At 35.2% G+C, this 6,000-nt stretch overlaps 1 protein-coding gene across 2 annotated transcripts in view; it reads left to right on the top strand.

The window, feature by feature from the left end:
* The first annotated feature begins 1,532 nt into the window (after positions 1-1,532).
* Positions 1,533-6,000, top strand: part of plagl2 (pleiomorphic adenoma gene-like 2) — a 64,096-nt gene continuing 59,628 nt past the window's right edge. For both annotated transcript variants that reach the window (XM_065249745.2, XM_065249744.2), the window contains exon 1: positions 1,533-1,998. The gene's annotated coding sequence lies outside the window, so the exon portion shown is untranslated. The remainder of the gene's footprint in view (positions 1,999-6,000) is intronic.

Genomic DNA, 6,000 nt, shown 5'->3' with positions numbered 1-6,000 from the left:
TCTTTCCATCTTGACTGCACCCTGATGTATTTTTCATATAGTGCATTTTGCAGTCTAAATTAGCCAAACTTGTCCACGTTTTTTTTATCTACTTTGTAAATGATCCTGTTTATCAGACAATTTAAGTTCATTATTAAATTCCAATAATCCAATAATCCAATAAATTACTTTCCATCTACTTCTGAGATATTAAAATTTCTAACGAAAACTTTCTGTATTTTTTTATAAAACCTTTCATTATAAGCTTACTTCTTTGTTTTTTTAATAATGAAAATATCAAAAATAACTTGCATATTTTTATTTGCGTAGAAATGGTAGAAACAGTGTTTTTAGATAATACATTATTAATTTTGCAATCGAAAAATAACATAGCAAAACAATTAATAATTTATATGCTACGTGAATGTCGAGACTAAATGTGCATCTAAAGAAAAATGGTGCAAATTTGGTTCATAAGTCCAGATATGTAAGTTCGTTAAGTTAAACATCTCTTCCGGGCGTTCAGGCATCCAAACCCTCTGTCATGAACTTCCCCCTCCAGCTCAAGAAAGCCGCAACAATTCCGTTTCAAAACTACCTGACATTATCACTCCAAATGATAAATAGGTGTCCAGACACTTTTCATCTAACTTTTTTTTGGAGATTTCTGCAACAATTCCTGTTTAGCAAAAACATTCCTGATGCTTATTAAATATATTTAATTTAAAATGGCATTAGGGCTCTCTGGGTGTGTTTAGGTTATTTATATACATATATAAACTTGGACACGTTTCGCCCTTTAGCACTGCGTGAGAGGCTTATTGAAGACCCTTGCTCCCCCACCCCCTACACACACACACACACACACACACACACACACACACACACACACACACACACACACACACACACACACAAAATCACACACACATCTATCCGCTGGTCGGAGGAGGGGGTTGGGGTGGTGAGGAAACGGGTTGGTATGCCCTGGAAGTAATCCCCCCAACCAAAAAAAAAAAACACAAGGTGAAATGGAAATGGGACCATTGGGAAACTACACGTGGAAGTTGCTCTTCATCTTTCTAAAATCAAACAACCTCTGAACAACACATATTACCCATGGTCCATAAACCAATTAAACATATACATAATAATAATAATCTGATAATTTAATAATTATCTGATTTACTGTCAGCACAGAAATCAAGATTTTGACTGTGATCACAAAAACATGCTTGGGAATGTCATACCTTGTCTAATAGAGATATTGGTACAAAATTAACTATATTTTAAATTACAATAAGATGTAAACAACATAAATAAAGTTACAAGATCTATCAATAAACCTTATTTTTTTTATTGTTTTTTTTTATATTTTATACAAGCATCAATGTGGAATAAACATACGCCATGAATAGTATTTTATTTGATACTAGATGATAAATCCAGTTAACATTAAGAAAAGTCCCTACATGCAAACCTTTGACAATTCGTTTAATTAATTAATTAAGCCAATGATTAAACATTAAATGTAAAACATAAATGGGTAATTATTAAAATACCAGCGATAATAGTTACCAATGTATCAGGAAACAGAACAGTATCGTGCACAAAAAAGCGAGAGTGCTTCTTGACTTAGTCACCTTGCATTAAACATGCTGCATTTAATTATTTAAAAACGCTATCGGCTTTCTGATTCCCTTCTCTTCCGATAATCATTCAGTTGCTATATCAGTCCCGCCACTAATCCATCATTAATCATAACGTTGTGTTAAACACAACCCCCCAAAACACACACACACACACAACAGTTTACCAGCCCCTGTAAAAAGTTTGTGAAAGTGGCCTGACGTCACACTCCCATAATGCTCGCGCGCCCCATAACTCCGCTGCTGCAGCCTGAGGAGCGCGAGACACTCAGGCCCCGAAAAAAGAAAAATTAGAGAAAAAATTGGAAAAAATAATAAAACAACAGATCAAGAGGAGAAAGACCAGGAACGGTGGCGTGGGGCTCCCACGGTAAGTTTGCCCATAGTCGGTGCTGGAATGTTACGGGGGTTCCTTGTGAAATTGACTAATGCGGTGCTGGAAAGTTTTTGGTGGGCAACTGCTCGATTTTTTCTGCAAGTCCTCATAACGTAGCTGCACGTTCTGATGTGTGCATGTTTTTTAATGAGATACCGATAATTAACACGATCCCACACTTCGGTGATCGATATGAAAGATTACGAGTGTTATATTGTAACAACGGTGTTGTTATTTCGTCTCGACCCGACGTCATTTACATTTGGCATATTTTGTAAAACCATGTTGGGTATTTAATTTTTAATTGCACGTTCGCTCGTACTTCGAACTTCATCGATAAATACGCGACGGATGCTGAACTTTTAGTTTGTAAACAAAATGCATTTGATCGACCGTGGACTCTTCTGTGCCGATTGATGTTTTATGCTGTTTTGGTGTGAATCGTTGAATTTTAAGTAATTTCTAAACATTTATGGCTCACAGGGAGCTTATGCATGTGCTGTGTCAGAGACACGCTATAAGTTACAGCGACGAGTCTGAAACATAAGTTTAGGATACACACATACGTTTGTGTCTATACGTGAATCGGTCTTATTTGTGTATGTTTATGTAATTTTGTGTTTAATAATAAGTATACAACTGTTTTCGTTCAGTTTTTGCTTGACTGTTCCTTGCTAAAGCTTCATGCTGCAATAGCTTGTTCGTCGTTTGTTTGCTACTGATCGGATGTTCATGGGCGGATTGTGAAGCGATTTGACTTTTGCCATCTTCTGTGAAAACTTGTTTGTTAAGAGCTACTTAACATACAAGATTGTCAAGCATTAAAGGTGTGGGTTTTGTTTGAGTCAGCAATATACCTCATTTTAATATTCATTCCTACTACAGAAAGCTTGGATATTTTATTGTAAATCACGTATGTTGCGTTGTTTATGTGAGAAATCAACACGATTCACGTGCAGACACGTCAACGAACGTCATACCTACGTGTAGATATCATTCATTAAATGTCAAAATAATATTTTGGAGTTCTTGACAAAATGTTTGAAAGATGAAAATCGAATTAAATGCATGCTGCAATTCGTTTAAAAACGAATGTGACCAGTTTTTAATTCAACCAACCACTAGTGAACTTCATTGCAACTTTATAGTCACATGCTCAAACACCTGTAGCAGTGCATGCTGACATCTCTTTCTTTACACTTTATGCATTTAGCAGACCCTGCCAACTTACACTACATTCAAGCTACATTTTTAAAATTATTGTGTGTGTTGTTTAGTTTCGAACCTAAGATCTTTGCGGTGCTAACACAATACTCTACCATTTGAGCTACAGAAACACATATGAAGTAATATGTAATGTATGCAATTATAAAAACAATTGAGATGTGTAATATGTGGCAAAAAATTACTGGAATCATTTTATTTTGGTCAGATATATGTCAAAAAAGTTTTTGTATGACTGATGTATATCACGTTGCAATGAGTTTTCAATGTTTGGCGGTTGTGCTCCATCATGGCCCTCCACTTCCACTGCCTCAAGCTACATAATAAGGAAATGGAAGTGAGATCGTCACGCGACAGTGCTTTTGTTATTGACATCACTCTTTTTTGCATGTTGAAATGCATATTGTTTTGTGTGAGAGCATTTCCTTTTCACCAGCAAGGTGGTCTTTTGCTTGTTAAGATCTTCAAGGGTTCTTCTTGCATGGCAAAATGTGCATGTGAAATTTATATGAAATGGATGAGCAACAGAATTTCAGCAGAATTTACTTATTCTACTTATTCATTGGGCAATGCAATACTTTTTGCACATCAATACCAAATGTATTTGCGTATCTTTATCCTTTCAATGATTGCTAACAGCATCTTTATAAAAGTCCACTGGAAGGCGTTTTTGAGAGATGTGGGTTGTTTGTTTCCCTGTGTTGAGGCTGGATTAGCAGCACATTTAAACATTTGTGGGAAGTTTTAAATAAACAGAAGTCCTCAGCAGTTTGCGTGAACTACCCTTCATGTGTTCCCTAAAAAAACAGCTTACATGCTTGATTCAGCGTGTGTGAGTTACAAAACGAGAGAGAGAGCATGTGCATCAAGGGAGGGGGGTTCTCTTCTGAAAACATCCCACAATTCCATGCTCCTCGCTGGGTAACAGCCTGATTATCATGAGAAAGCACATCAGAGGGGTTAACAGGTAGGACAGGCTTTGGAGAGCACAAACGCTGCTTAATACCCATTGTAGAATAGGGATCAGCTCTCATATGAGTCCTTATATCCTCCACTCATAGCAGCGAGGAGAGAACAGGGAAGATGCTGAGCCTGAGATCTGGGTTACATTAATATAGCCATTTATTCACTGTTATAATTTAAGCAATGTGTGACAGTAATGCGGCTTTATGGCGCAGAGTGTCTGTTTGTTTCTGTTTGCAATCACGAGCAAATCGTATGTATTTGTGTTTCCATGTGTAAAACAGACACTGGGGAGTATTTATGTGTGCAGTTCAGCGTTTCATGTACGGTAGCTGTTTAGCGGGGACTGCACTGGTCACTCAGTCACCCCATAAAGGGAGGGAGGAGAGAAAGAGAGAGATAAAATCAGGACAAGTTCACTAGGGCAGTATAACTCCTCCAAGGGTCTAAACACCAAAATGAGATTCTTATCAATGAATGGTACACAACAACTGCCAGACCAATCTTTCGTTCAGTTTTCGGGTTTAAACATCAGTGGACCTTTATGAATGAAAATGAAACGAAAAGGAAATTTGGTAACATCATTTACAATAAGGTTGTATTTGTTAACATTAGTTAATGCTTTAGAAACTAACAATGCACAACAATACTTATAAAGCATTTATGAATCGTTCTTTTATTTTCAGCCTTTACATTTTTTTTTTATTAAAAGTTGTAATAGTAGTTCACAATAAACTAATATGAACATTTAAAAACTAACATTAAGAAAGATTTATAAATGCTGAAAAACTATGCTGTTTATTGCAAGTTCATGTTAGCTAAGCATTTACTAATTTTAACAACAAATACAACATTATTGTAAAGTATTTCTGGAAATTTTAATAATTTGTCATATTCGATAAAGTCAATTTTAATTTACATTTTTGTGCTTTGTAAAGTCAACAAATAAAATACAATGTAGCCGCAAATGTTACATTATAGAATTAAAGTTTGTACATTTCAATGCAAACAATCAACATCAACTATTAAACAAACTTTCAATGTTAGTAAACACATTTTTTATTTGTTTATAAGCCACTTTTAACATTGTTGTGAAAATCAGAAACATTTATTTCCTATATTTGGCCTTAAATTAAAATATATGTGGAAATGTGTGTTCTTCACAGTTTTGTTTTTGCATTTAGCAAAAATGCCTGAAACTAAAAATATCAGCAAAAATACAAAAAGGAAGATGTATGAATTTATGTAATTAAAAATTTTATAAATTGTAAAGTTAAAAAGTTCAAAGTCTTTACTAAAAAAATTCCCAGAGATCCTTTAATATGTAATAGATGTTGCTAAATATTTTCTAATAATTTTCAGCCGATGGTAATAATTTCTGTTACAATTTTCCTGTACATTACATTGGCAGCTTGGTTGATAAAGAAATGTTTCTAACAAAAATTTGATCAGGATTTTAAATGAATTGTAGTATTGGAGAATTCACCAAGTCTGTAATAACAAATCATGACTAAGTGCAAAGCATCTTTGTGTATTGAGCCGAAAAAGTAACAACGCAAAATCCGTAAATGCAGTAAAAACGCGCAAATGGTTTTAACAGCATTGCAAAACTGTAAACATGCCACACTGGAACCAATGACTTGACTCGCACATGCACAAGAAATTAGTGTGTTTTTTTGGCTGGCATACATTCTGACTGCACATGCAGTATGCGCTGTCTTTAGATAGTAAGAAGACGCTAGATGTTTGAAAGGCATAGTGTCACTGTACATGAGTAAAACTCTCTTTCTGTAAGCAGCCAGCCAGGTG

This window comes from Paramisgurnus dabryanus, chromosome 21, assembly GCF_030506205.2.
Source record: "Paramisgurnus dabryanus chromosome 21, PD_genome_1.1, whole genome shotgun sequence".
Classification (NCBI taxonomy): domain Eukaryota; kingdom Metazoa; phylum Chordata; class Actinopteri; order Cypriniformes; family Cobitidae; genus Paramisgurnus; species Paramisgurnus dabryanus.
Note: the sequence above shows the minus strand (reverse complement) of the source record. Positions and strands in the feature narration are given on the sequence as shown.